Source organism: Neopelma chrysocephalum, unplaced genomic scaffold (assembly GCF_003984885.1).
Source record: "Neopelma chrysocephalum unplaced genomic scaffold, ASM398488v2 Primary Assembly neopelma1_64, whole genome shotgun sequence".
Lineage (NCBI taxonomy): Eukaryota > Metazoa > Chordata > Aves > Passeriformes > Pipridae > Neopelma > Neopelma chrysocephalum.
The window spans coordinates 7,479,259-7,491,487 of record NW_020897721.1 but is presented as its reverse complement, the minus strand read 5'-3'; the positions used below and the strand labels follow the sequence as shown (position 1 = coordinate 7,491,487).

At 39.5% G+C, this 12,229-nt stretch overlaps 1 protein-coding gene across 1 annotated transcript in view; it reads right to left on the bottom strand.

The window, feature by feature from the left end:
- The window catches only part of ADGRL2 (adhesion G protein-coupled receptor L2), a 371,310-nt gene that overhangs the window by 225,776 nt on the left and 133,305 nt on the right, over window positions 1–12,229 (bottom strand). The gene's annotated exons all lie outside the window — the stretch shown is intronic.

Below are 12,229 nucleotides of genomic sequence, written 5' to 3'. Positions count from 1 at the left end.
TATTCCAGCCAACAGGGAACAGATACTTATTTCAATGCGTTAAGATATGTCAGAGGATATATGAAGATATAATGCTGAATTTTGACATTCATGTGCACACAGGGAATTAGAGGTAGCCAGTGAAATACTGTAACCACTGGTGTTAATTCCAATTATAACCTTTTCTGCTTTTTTTCCCATTGTAACCTGTTTGCATCTTCCCCTTTCTTACTTATAAATGAATCAAAAAGGAGGAGGAGGGGAATGCAACTTCATTGTACATTATTTAGTTATGAAGCTTCATTTAAATGACAGAGACTTAGAGAGTTTTCATGAACTGGGGAACAGATCTGAAAAACAAGACAAAGCAACGCTCAGTAATGAAAACTCAAAAGTCAAATACTTAAGAGAAATAATCTGAAACACAAATATACTATGGAAGGAAGATAGTGTTTGGAAAGCACTAAAAAAAAAAAAAAGACTTAGGACTAGTAGTTAACAGCAAATTAAATAAGGGCTAGCAATGTGATACAGCACTGTGAAAACAAACAAATGTGATTTTGGCCAGCATGTACAAAGGGATCACATTCAAAGGGAAGCAGTAGAACTGCACCAGAGGAGAAAAGCATTTGGAAATATGCTGTGGAAAATAATGGATGAATATAGGAGCATGCAAGCTGATTTACTGGGTCAAAATTCAGAGCTGTGTGAACAGGTGTAGCTTCATAACATCCAATAAAAAATTACCTCCTTTTTCTAGAACTGAATTAATTTTGTTCAATAACTCTGTGACTTCTAGATTCCCATAAATTTAGTAGATTCCTTGGAATTCATGCTCAAGCTTTAAAGAAGAGCACGTTGGAGACTGGCAGGTCAGTGAATTGCTTTCCAGTTCTAGTCTCAGTTCCATTCCCAATTTCCCAGCAGACAGATCCTGCCTGCCCTCCTGCCTGCTCCAAGGTAGACATGTGCAATCAGAATCCTGGCTAAAACAGCTTTCCTGATCTTTAGCTCTTTTGTTCTGAGAAGTTCCAGTCGTATGACACTATTTGTATGGAATTTCTGAAAGCTCCTTATGCCATTTTCACATGACAAGCCCCTGGTCAGGCTTGTGGCTGCAAGGATTCAGGAAAGAAGCACTGGAATGGTTTCAGCATTCTTTCAGTGCAGAAAGCAGAACTGGTGACATGACTTTAAAGAAAGAACGAGACACGGGTTGGTTACTTCTCTGGCTCTTCCTTGGCTCACCTGGGCCCTCTCTGAGGAGCTGCAGCTGCGTGTGAACCGTGCAAAACATCAACACAAAGCATCAGCGCCGTGTGCTCGGAATTCCTGCCCCTGGATCACCCAAGGTGTGCTCTGCACTCACTTTAGATCAGTGAGACATGTTGCTTGTTGTGTAGTGGAAGGTGCAGGGAGATAATGAGGTCAGAATGATCCGTGAGCAGATTTTCCAGTTTAGGAACAATAGAGTGTTTAACATCCTGCTTTGCTGAGGCTGTTGAGCTCTTTGGGCTGGAAGTCAGCTTAAAGAAGACAGAGATTCTGTATCAACCTGCACCTCAGGAAGTCCTCCATCATCCCCACATCACCATTGGTGAATCAGAGCTCAAATCAGTTCAGCAGTTTAATTCCCTGGGCAGCCTCATCTCCTCGGATGGTAAGATTGATGGGGAGATGGACAACAGGTTAGCAAAGGCATATAGTGCCTTGGAAAGCTTCATAAAAGAGTTTGGCAAAATAAACACTTGAAGAAAAGTACCAAGCTCAGTGTTTCCAGAGCCATAGTGCTGTCTGCTCTCTTATATGGATCTGAATCATGGGTCATCTACCGCCACCACCTGCGTCTCCTAGAACGCTTCCATCAACGCTGCCTCCGCACAATCCTAAACATCCACTGGGCAGATTATGTGACCAACACATCTGTTCTGGAACAGGCAGCAATCACAAGTATTGAGGCCATGTTGCTGAGAACGCAACTGCGATGGGCAGGGCACATCTCCAGGATGAAGGACCAACCACCACCTCCCCAAGATCCTGCTTTATGGGGAACTTGCCACCGGCTGCCGCAAGAGAGGAGCCCCGAAGAAAAGATACAAGGACTCCCTGAAGCAACATCTCAGCCTTGGCCACATTGATCACCATAACTGGTCCACTCTGGCCTCCAGTCGGGAGGTCTGGAGACACACCATCTATAATGCTGCTGATGCCTTTGAGAAAGCACCAGGATCACTCTGGAGGAGAAAAGACAATGCAGAAAGAATCGAGCCTTGCAGAATTTACCACCTAAGGAGTCTTTCTGCTGTGCCTTTTGCAACCCGACATGTCTGTCTCGTATTGGCCTTTTCAGCCACCAGTGCCCCTGTAACAAATGTGGGTAGAGCCCTCCCCAAATCTTCATTCACGAAGCCTGGTCATGATGATGAGATCAGTGAAAATACCCCACAGGATGTTTGGCCAGTGGAGAAACAGGACAAAACTTGCAGTTTGGGAGCACTAAATCTGCAAACTGCTGTTTGCTGCAGGGCACCACGTCCAGCCAGGCATTTGGAGTGCTGACCAAGAGAGCAGAGGCCTCCCCAGTTTGGAGGGCAGTGAGCAAAGCTGATTGCCAACAGCACAAGAACAACAGAAATAAAAAAGTCTGCTGTGTACAATAATTAAAAGTAAACCCCAGCAACCCCTGTGCTCTGTTAGACACAGCAAAGCATGTGCGAGGCCAACGCTCCTGAGTAAACAAACAAACAAATGCACCCAAACCCAGAACAGATGTTTGATTCAGAGCAACTTTTAGCTGTGGGGTCACTGCTTGGATGGCTGCCACTTTCCATGTGGCAGTATATAAATCACACACAGAGTCTGTAATCTATATAAAAATCTATATAGCCCAGACAGGGGAATGGGCTACAAATTTGTAGCCCAGGGAAATTCGCTGATGTCATGGAGCACAGTGGCACACTGAAGAAAGAACTTAGTTCAAGTTTAAGTAGAAGTTTTTAATTTGCAGTACAAGTCGCCTGCTGTCTGTACCAGATGTGTCTTTCAAAGTAATAAACAAACAGTGTACACACAGGTGACTCCAGTGGAATTACAGTGGGATTATTTGGAGAGAAATTGTAAAATAGGGGAATCTTTTCTTCAAATATCAGTTAAATGCGGGGAAGTAACTAAACAAAGGAAGAAAATCCACCAGGAGAATTCACTACACAGGTGAAAGAGTCAAATGGGTGTTTTTCAGTACTCTGAGCCAAGGTAGAGACATCTTTGCTTTTACTTCTAAACCCCTTTCTCGACAAGCTGTTTTAGCACTTGGGAAGGCACAAAGAAGGAACAGAAAGATAGAGAGGATGATGACAAGCTATAAATCTCAAAGCTTAAATTAAGTGGTAGGGCTAGAAATACAGTACAGTGCATCACTTGTTCCAGTGTGACAAATGGGGCTCCATTTGCTAAAGTCATTTACAACTGGCCATTAATAAAGGGGTTGGGACAGGGGATGCCACTTTGCTAAAGTTCCAAAAGGAAAGTGATTAAAAGTAGCTGGAACTCTGAGTGCACACTTCACAGAATGGGCCAAGAAAGGATTTCATTCTTACTCTTAAACATAAGCATTTCACTGATAACGTGCAATGTTCCCCCAGGATTTTAAAATCTAACCAGAACAGCCAGTACTCCAGATGTGTTGTAAGGAGAAATTACTGGGGAAACCTTAACACAAAGCAGTTATTAAGAAGCTTTACGCTTTTATTATAAGACAGAGGTTTGTGGAACATCCTCCTGAAAGATTATCAAGACAATTTTAGCAAACCCATTCATAAAACAAACCCCAGATGAGATCTCAGTGGAACTCCATCCACCCTTCCCAGTGCAAGAGCTCAGATGTGCTCTTTACCTGATTTTCTCTTGATACTCTTTCCCTCCATTAAATGGAAATAGGAATTAAAGAACCCTTCTCATCCTGATGCTTAAGTAGGTCACCAATGTATTTCTTCTTTCCTCCTCTGTTCCCTTCAACACCATATATCCAGGTTCTTGGTGTATGTTGGCAGTGCCTGATATTGCAAATTATTTTTTTAGGTTCTTTTATTAAAAAAAATGTTCTTTAATGAAAAAAATTGTGTGATAGGCCCCCCAAGATTTTTTATCCAACTCCCTTTCAGAGCTGCAACACCTTCTGGAAAGGACATAGGCAGAGAAAAAATCATGAGCCTGCTTTCCTCACATGCCAGACACTTCTGGCATCATTTGACTCACACTGGAGACTTCGTGGTCTGTGGCCATAAGATAATTTCACCTGTTCCTTCCCTGGAACACCAGCTCTGAATCTGTTTATCCCATAATTAAAATTCAATAATCTAATAGTACTGAGCACTCCAGTGGCTGGGAATGTTATGGGTGCCCATCTCTGGTAAAGTCAAATTTGAGGATAAGCCTCAAGCTTCTGGAGCCCAAACAGAGACACAAGCCACAAAATACAGGAGAACCCTTCACCAGTTTCACTGGAGCTTTTATTTGGGAAGCTGGAAGGAATGCCACTGTCACCCAACTGAGAAGCAGTCCTTACTAATACAGACAACACACACAATCCTTACTAATACAGACAACACACACAAATGATGAGCTACATTACAAATAAATCACCTTAAACTATAACACCAGGGTTCTCAGCATATTATTAGAAACAATACACGTATTTTTAACTATAAAATGGAATTTACAAGGGGGACAATGACCACGAAGAGCTGTTCTGTCTAATTAATGTATTTCTTTTAAATGAATGCCTCTGTACTTCACAAACCACTGTGCTCCACTTTGCACCATTCCAGGGAAACTGAACTTTCCTGGTCACCTGGTAAGGAGGTTCAGCAGCATTCCCACTGCTGGCAGGGATCACTCCTGCATTGCCCCTGTCTTCCACATTCTTTCTGGTAACCTTTCAATGATGATGGTAATTGTAAGCAAACAACAAAAGAAACAAATGGTAAAAATCAGCACAGCCAGACTGTGCCTTGTTTTTGTTTATTTTACTTTTATGTTCATTTGAATGCTGTTTGGTCAGGATGGCATTTGATTTGAGTTTATCAGTCTTGGAGGCAAACCAGCAGAAGCTAATGTTTTATCCAAATGCAGACGAAACAGGCATGTAATTACAAGTCGTTTCAATGCCTTTATTTTCAACAGGTAATTTGATACTCCTACTTTTCAAGAATTAAGATGTCACAGATAAATAATCACAGCTCTTCAAGTTTGCCTCTCAAAAGTACTTCAAATCTTCTTATGCTTTTTATTTAGATCTCAAATATGTATATAATTATAAACTTGAACTTTAAAAATGTTGCATAGATAAACTTTTGTAATGAAAATGAAGTTGGAGATAACAGAGCAGTTAAAGTAAATGGATGTTAAAAGTAATATTTAGCAAAGTCTGCATAAATAGAAAGGAGCTTTGTGGATATTTTGGTTTGCCAAATTTGTACTTTTTTCCCTAAGTACCAGACAACATATCATCTACACTGTGGAGTTTGCTCGTTGGCCTTGTTCAGGTTTTAAAGTAGTGAGACCTGTAAGTACGTGGTGCTACTTTGCCACTATTCAGTAAAAAAACATGATGTCATAGCTGTAATTTGAGATCTGTGTGTGCCATGGATACAAAACTGAAGGAGGTTTAAAGTGAGACATGGTCTCTGCAGTCTGAATTTAATAATGTAGAGTGAAAAATGGAGAAAAGAAAAAGAAGACGAGGAAAATTTTGGTCCAGTTGATAAAAGGCAGGAAAGAGAGACTCACCCTAAGTAGAAAAAGGAACTTGCAAATGTCAGGTTAAAAGTTGGATCTTACTATAATACATGAAAATGTGATGGTAAAGAGGTTTCATTATTAGTTATGCTCAGAAATGTTATTACTAGATCTTGTTCTTTTAATTCCAAGAATGACACGTACACTGTCATTATTGTATAACACAAGCAGATACTATAAAGATATTATACAAGTTAAAATGTAAGAAAACTTACATAATGGAAGGAGGAAGATTTGAAGGAATTTCAAATCGTTTCCAAGTTTATTTTTTCTGTCATAAAGTAATTTCTTAAAAAAATTAATGTTTTTAACACTTCTGCCCTCAAAATGCCAACATCCTTTGGCCTATCTTGTTTCAGCTGAGATGACCCACCATAAAAAATATGGCAAATAAATCCCAGCCTTACTTTTCTATCAATGCACAGGGAGAAGTTGTAACAATATTTCTTAGGGATGGACACACTTCTCAGAGGAGCAAACAGGTGCCAATTCAATTAAAACTTCTGCTGTGGGATGAGATGATGTAAGAATGGGACATGCTGCACACAGAAAAAGTATGATTTTTTTTGGTGAATATAATATATGTGAGTTTTGACAAGCCCAGCTGATGGCAGACTGAAGTGTGATTGAAGGCAGGTTGAATTGTACAGTCCCTTAATTAGATTTGATCACCTTAATTTACTGGAATTTGATGCTGAACTTAAAGAGATTTTTTTGTTGGAAGACCAGGAGAGCACAATCCTATTGAGAACTCCTTCCCCAATGCTTTCTTTGTCTAAGAGTGCCTGACAATTTACAATCTACCTTCATATCAGGGACTATTGTGGAGGAAGAGGCTCACTATTGCAGGCTGATAAAAGATTGTGAGACTTTTGAAGCACGAAACTAAGAACCCAAAAGGACAATGAATGAGAGAGTACAAAAGTATCAGAACACAGGTACATTCATCACTTCCAGCACACAGCAGGAAGGTGTTCTCAAACAACACTGCCTTGGAGCAGTGATGTTTGTGCATTCATTAATACAGGAGTGGCAAGGGAAGAAATTACAAAGGTTTAGTGTATAAACAATAATCTATTAGATAACTTAGGCAAATAAAAGAAGGCTGTTTCTTCAGAAAAGTTATTCCTTGGGAAAAATTAAGTACTGGTGGTGGTTTTAGATGTAATAAGTTAGATATCTAGGGAAAACATGAAAATTTAGAAAGAAAGTAAAATAAATGGGTTCAAGCCTTAAAAGAAAATTAACAGACACATGAATTCCCTGGATGCTGAACAGCCAGATAACCATTTTTATATGAGCTTTTTCTGCTCCCTACTTGCAGATGCCCCACCCTCTGTTTTCTGTTGTACAGTAGTTTTCAATTTAATGCTATAAATCTTGCCTTATGACTTAAAAATGTAGTTGTTAACATTTGCTGCTAAACTGAATGTCCATCCAAAAAGGGGCTGTGTTTGAATGTTCTGTATTCCTCTCTTTCCTGTTCAATCAGAACCATAGCAGGCAAGATCATATTATCTTCATCTCCTGATATCTTCCTATCTATTGATATCTGTCTTGGCCTAACTTTCCTTTTTTAATCTTTCCAGGTTAAGACAGTTGCAAGTTTGTTGCCTGCACATACATGATGTGAAATACACAGAAATGTTTTGTAGAGAAGACCAACAGAAAGCATTATTCCTTAAAAATTTAAGTTAGAATGTGAAAAAATACAAATTGGTGCAGCTCCGTTGGCAGTGTTATCTGATTTTTGGTAGCTAAGAAGCTGCCACAATATTGCCATTTCATTCTTGATATTTTACAGGTTTCTTTTTATTGAATATTGCAGCAGGAGATGGCTTTGGCTGCAAACACAACCAGTAATGCCTATGAAATAGCATCCATACACTCTGGCAGTGTACACGTTAGGCAGGCTTGGTAGATGCAAATCCACATCTGTATTTTTTGAAGGAGAAAAAAGGAAGAAGAAAAGAATATGTGAAATCCTGAACAGCAGGAGTGCAGTGATTCATGCCTCGCTCCCCACATGCTGTGACTCGTCGCTGGTTGTTCAGGACTGCAGCACAACCTCTGGGGATTCCCAAGAGTTTCTGCATTATTCCTGATCCCACTGAAAAGTGCACAGAAACGGACGGGATTCGAGTGGAAAAAACGTATCCAGACCCAAGTGACCTGTGCACAAACCCCTGCAGCCAGAGGAGCACAGGCTGCACCCCTACAATGCTTCAGACAGGGACAGCCAGGCTGGGGAGGGAGGGGGGAGTGCAGACCCTGCAGAACTGTGGAAACTGTTCAGGATCTGGATCACCAAAGAGAAAATATGGGGTTGTCTTGCAAATCCACAGGCCTGCTGCATGCTCAGAGGTGTGGTAACAGCTATGGACAAAATCCTGTAAGTCTGGAGGATGAGTTACAAGAATCCTTCTTGTGGGAGGATGACACAGAAGGATGCTTTTCCTGACCAAGCATTCAGAGTGCTTGGTGGAACACAGGAGCCAACAGCTGGGGAGGTGAAGAAAAATGTGTGTGCGTGGGTTGGGAATGAAAAAGCAGGTCAAATATTACAAGTACCTGAAAAAAGAGCTTTCCATCAATTCATCCTGCCAGTTCACACAACCAGTGGACAATGTCCTGGGTTCCCTGTGAGCTGGCAGGGCAGGGGGGACCCACTGTTGAGGTCCTGCTGATTAGGGGGAGTTTAAAGACTTCCACGTTTACTGAGGAAGGGATGCATTAAAAGAAGGAAGGAAAGAAAAAGGCTTTCCTCTTATCATCCTTCTGTCATCACCCACAGAAAGGAATTTGACCTTTTGATTGAGTTGTTTTCTTGCTTTGTTTGGTAGTGAATTGTCATTTGCAACGGGTCTCTGCCATCCATGAAGCCCTAAGCTCTCTCCTATAGAGATTTATGCCATGGAAGGAATGCACATCAGTAATAAAGATCAACAGGATTATAGTTACTTAATTGGACTCTGGTTAATAAAATTAACCAACAGATTTAAGAGAGTTGTTTTGTTGTCTTTTGTTCAGTATTACCAACAATATTTCCCCTCTGACTCGCTGCCAGGAAGGAAAAAGAATTCCTACTTTCCTAAGCTTTTAGTGAAGTTTGCTTCTTTTTACATTGTGAGTCTAAATGTAGGAAGTGTAAACCTTACTACATGTTCAAATATAAATTAAGCCAAGTGGAAGCTCCATTTCACAGTACAAAGCAATTTAGGGTTGCCTTTTGCTATCACAGTTTGATTAGAGTAACAATAACAAAACTCACAGAGAGTTTCCTGTTTGTTTTTTAAGTTTTGCCCCTTAAGGTTTTAGCAGAGGAATTCCATGTTAGATAGCAAGCCATAACTCCTTGCCTTCTCTAATATTTACTTTTGCCCAACCCACTTCACATCTGTATATCACATTCATACACTTGCAGTTATTTGAACAGAAACTATACCCTGTGTTTTGACTTCTGAGCAATAATTGGAAGCAACAACAGAATCTTAAGTAGTAACCCAGCTGTCTCCTAAGTATTATTAAGCCTAAAGAGTTATTGTGAATGCACAAAACTACAAAGGAATTGTAAAGAAATGATTTCATCTGTATATGACTTTAATCAAGCTTGGCTTGCTGTTAAAAGGCTTGTTTAATGAAGACTGCATTTCCCTTCTGAGAGTCCTGACCATGCAGTGCAGTATCAGCCAAGCCAGGCACACTGCTGGAACAATAGCTACAGGCTTTACCACAAAGAAAAAAAAAAAGAAAAAAAAGGCCACCACCAAAAAAACCCACACAAAACAAAATAAAACCCCCCCCAACCTTTCATTGCAGTCTGCTTCTGATCACTTATTTAGGAAATGACAGACAAATAACAGACCAAAATCAAGTAACTGATAATTAGCAAAAAGTCTGCTTGCACAAATGTAAATGTACAGAAGTTAAATAATATTTTATTCCTATAATTTTGGATCCAGTTATTTAATTAAAAGAATGAGGTCATCTGGGATTTTCTTCTTTTGCTACATCGTTATTCCTACTCCTATAAAGTGCTGATTTTAAAAGGTTGAGTCAAACCCTTTGCAGCTAAACTCTTACAAATATAATATGTGGATGCTGGATTTCCTATTTCTAAGGCAAATACAGAGAACTGCTTTGCAGAAATATGAAAACACACACTGATGGTTTTCACTAATATTAACTGAAAACTGGAACAATTGTCTTCATCTTCTAATTTTACGACACGTTCCTGCAAGAATTAATATTATCTGTAGAAAAACACCTAAAGGAACACATCACTGACAATCCCAGCTCCTGAGTGTAATGGCATTAATAAAACAAAATAAACCCCTACATCTGTCTCAGTGTTTGCAGTCAGGATTGGTGCTTTAGTGCCCAACTTTGAAAACTCCAATTCACACAAATTGTTCCTTTGAAGTTAATGAGATTTTTGTAGGAGCAGGGGCTACTCACTTGAGCCCGTGTTTGCTGCTCTGAGCCTCAGCCCTTTCTGCTGCCAAGTGCACTCAAGTTTATAAGAACATCCATTTCGACACATTTTGTTTAGTTAAACTGAAGTACTTCATTTTTAAGGGAAAAAGTTATATTGCCAAAAAGTATAAACAGGGCTAACCTGGACTAATATAAATATTTGAAAACCAGGACTTTTCGTAACGTCTTGTAGAAACAATCCCAGTGCAGATGACAGAGGGAAAAGGGCTTTTATGGAACAGATAGTTCAACTATGGCACAGAGGAAATTTAAAAAATAAATATGAGGAAAATTTTCTTCTAACACCCAGCATGTTTGAATCAGGTTCAGAATATTTTTGCCTAACAATCAAATGTAGATTTTTTACAGTTCCAGTTCTGCAGCACATCATTTAAACCTTAAGCCTCTCTAATGAAGGGACATCATTAAATTTATTCCTATTGCCCGCTTTAAAGTTTATTTGCTAATAAGCAACTGGACAAGGGATGTGTGAAATGAATGGCTGAAGGAAAACTCTGACAGCAAAAGAGAGGTCTGCAGGGTGAAGTTGGTTTATTAGGCACCGTTTGTCATGAATGGGTCTCCTGCACGTACAAAAGCAAATCCCGCTACCTTAGAAGATTAATTCTGAAGGAGGCACTCGTGGGTCAAAGTCTACAGAAGCGTGTGCCTAATCTCAGAGAAATCAGGCTATTTTCTCACAGCAATTAAGCAGAGGTCTAGGGTTTCACCCACAGTGTATTTAAACACAGGATACAATTAAACCCCAAAGTATTAATATCTGCGCTGTGCAAAATTGCCCAGGAAATAGATTTTGCACTCTTTCGAATGGAAAGCGAGGTAAATTAGGGAGGGCGACTTTATTTGAGTAAAAATTATCCTGAAACAAACGTGAGTCGTTCATTTTTAACTGTTAATTCCTTACCTACACTTTTTTTTCCCCTTTTCTTTCTCCCCTCGCATCCTTTCCTCCGGAATGTGCAATCTTCAGTGGATACGAGCAATCAATGGCATTTCATGAAAATAGTTTTGTTTTCAGGATAATTTCTACAGGATAATGGTTCAACCCAAGCGTTTTTTGAACAAATTTTGAACCAAACACTGCTCTGTGCTGACAGTCTTGGAGATCAAGGAGCAGAGTGACCGCAGTATTTTATTCAGCCAAAAACGGCTACAAAAGATCCCTTTCCTCCCTGATGTCTACGGATTATTGGGCAGTGTGAGTGGAAAGAACACAGTGACTTAAAGGCATTTAATGCCAATTTGAAATGTTTCTAAAGGAAAGGAAAAAAAATCCTCTAAAGACAGAGCATAATTTTTATTGTACGTGAACTTCTCGGCATAAATGTAGTAAGAATTAAATAATGGTTTTAAACAAAATCTTCCTTTTCATCTCCCTAAGAATCTTCTCTGATCCTATGGTCTTTCACGTTGTTATTTAAAATATAACTCACTTCTGTCTATCAATCATACCTACATAATCTATTTCATCCCCAAGTCACTTTGGAAAAAGGAAAATATCAATCTTTTCCCTCTTGCTTTGCATGATTGGCAGTTCCTACCAGAACAACTGTTTATACACAAAGTAACACACTCAGCGCTGGGATAAATCTTGTCTCCTGTATTTTTACACTCAGAATTGTTAAAGCTTTACATCCATAGCAATGTACATAATAATACAAACAAACTAATTCTACATCTCAAAGCTTCTGCGTATCAAATTTCACTAATTTTGTGGAAAACCTCTGTATTTTGAGCTTTCAAATCAATGATGTGTTACAGAGGATGCTAATAAATATTCTAAATAGCGAAGTGATGTGAAGAAATTTTTTAAAACAAACAAAAAAATTGCTTCTTGCTGATCACGTTGGTCAGCGAGAAACTATTTTAACCTTTAAAAATGCAGCACATCCCAAAACAAGCTACTACTTAAACAAATGCTCTTCTTGAGTGCAAGTGACCTTTTAAATGATTATAT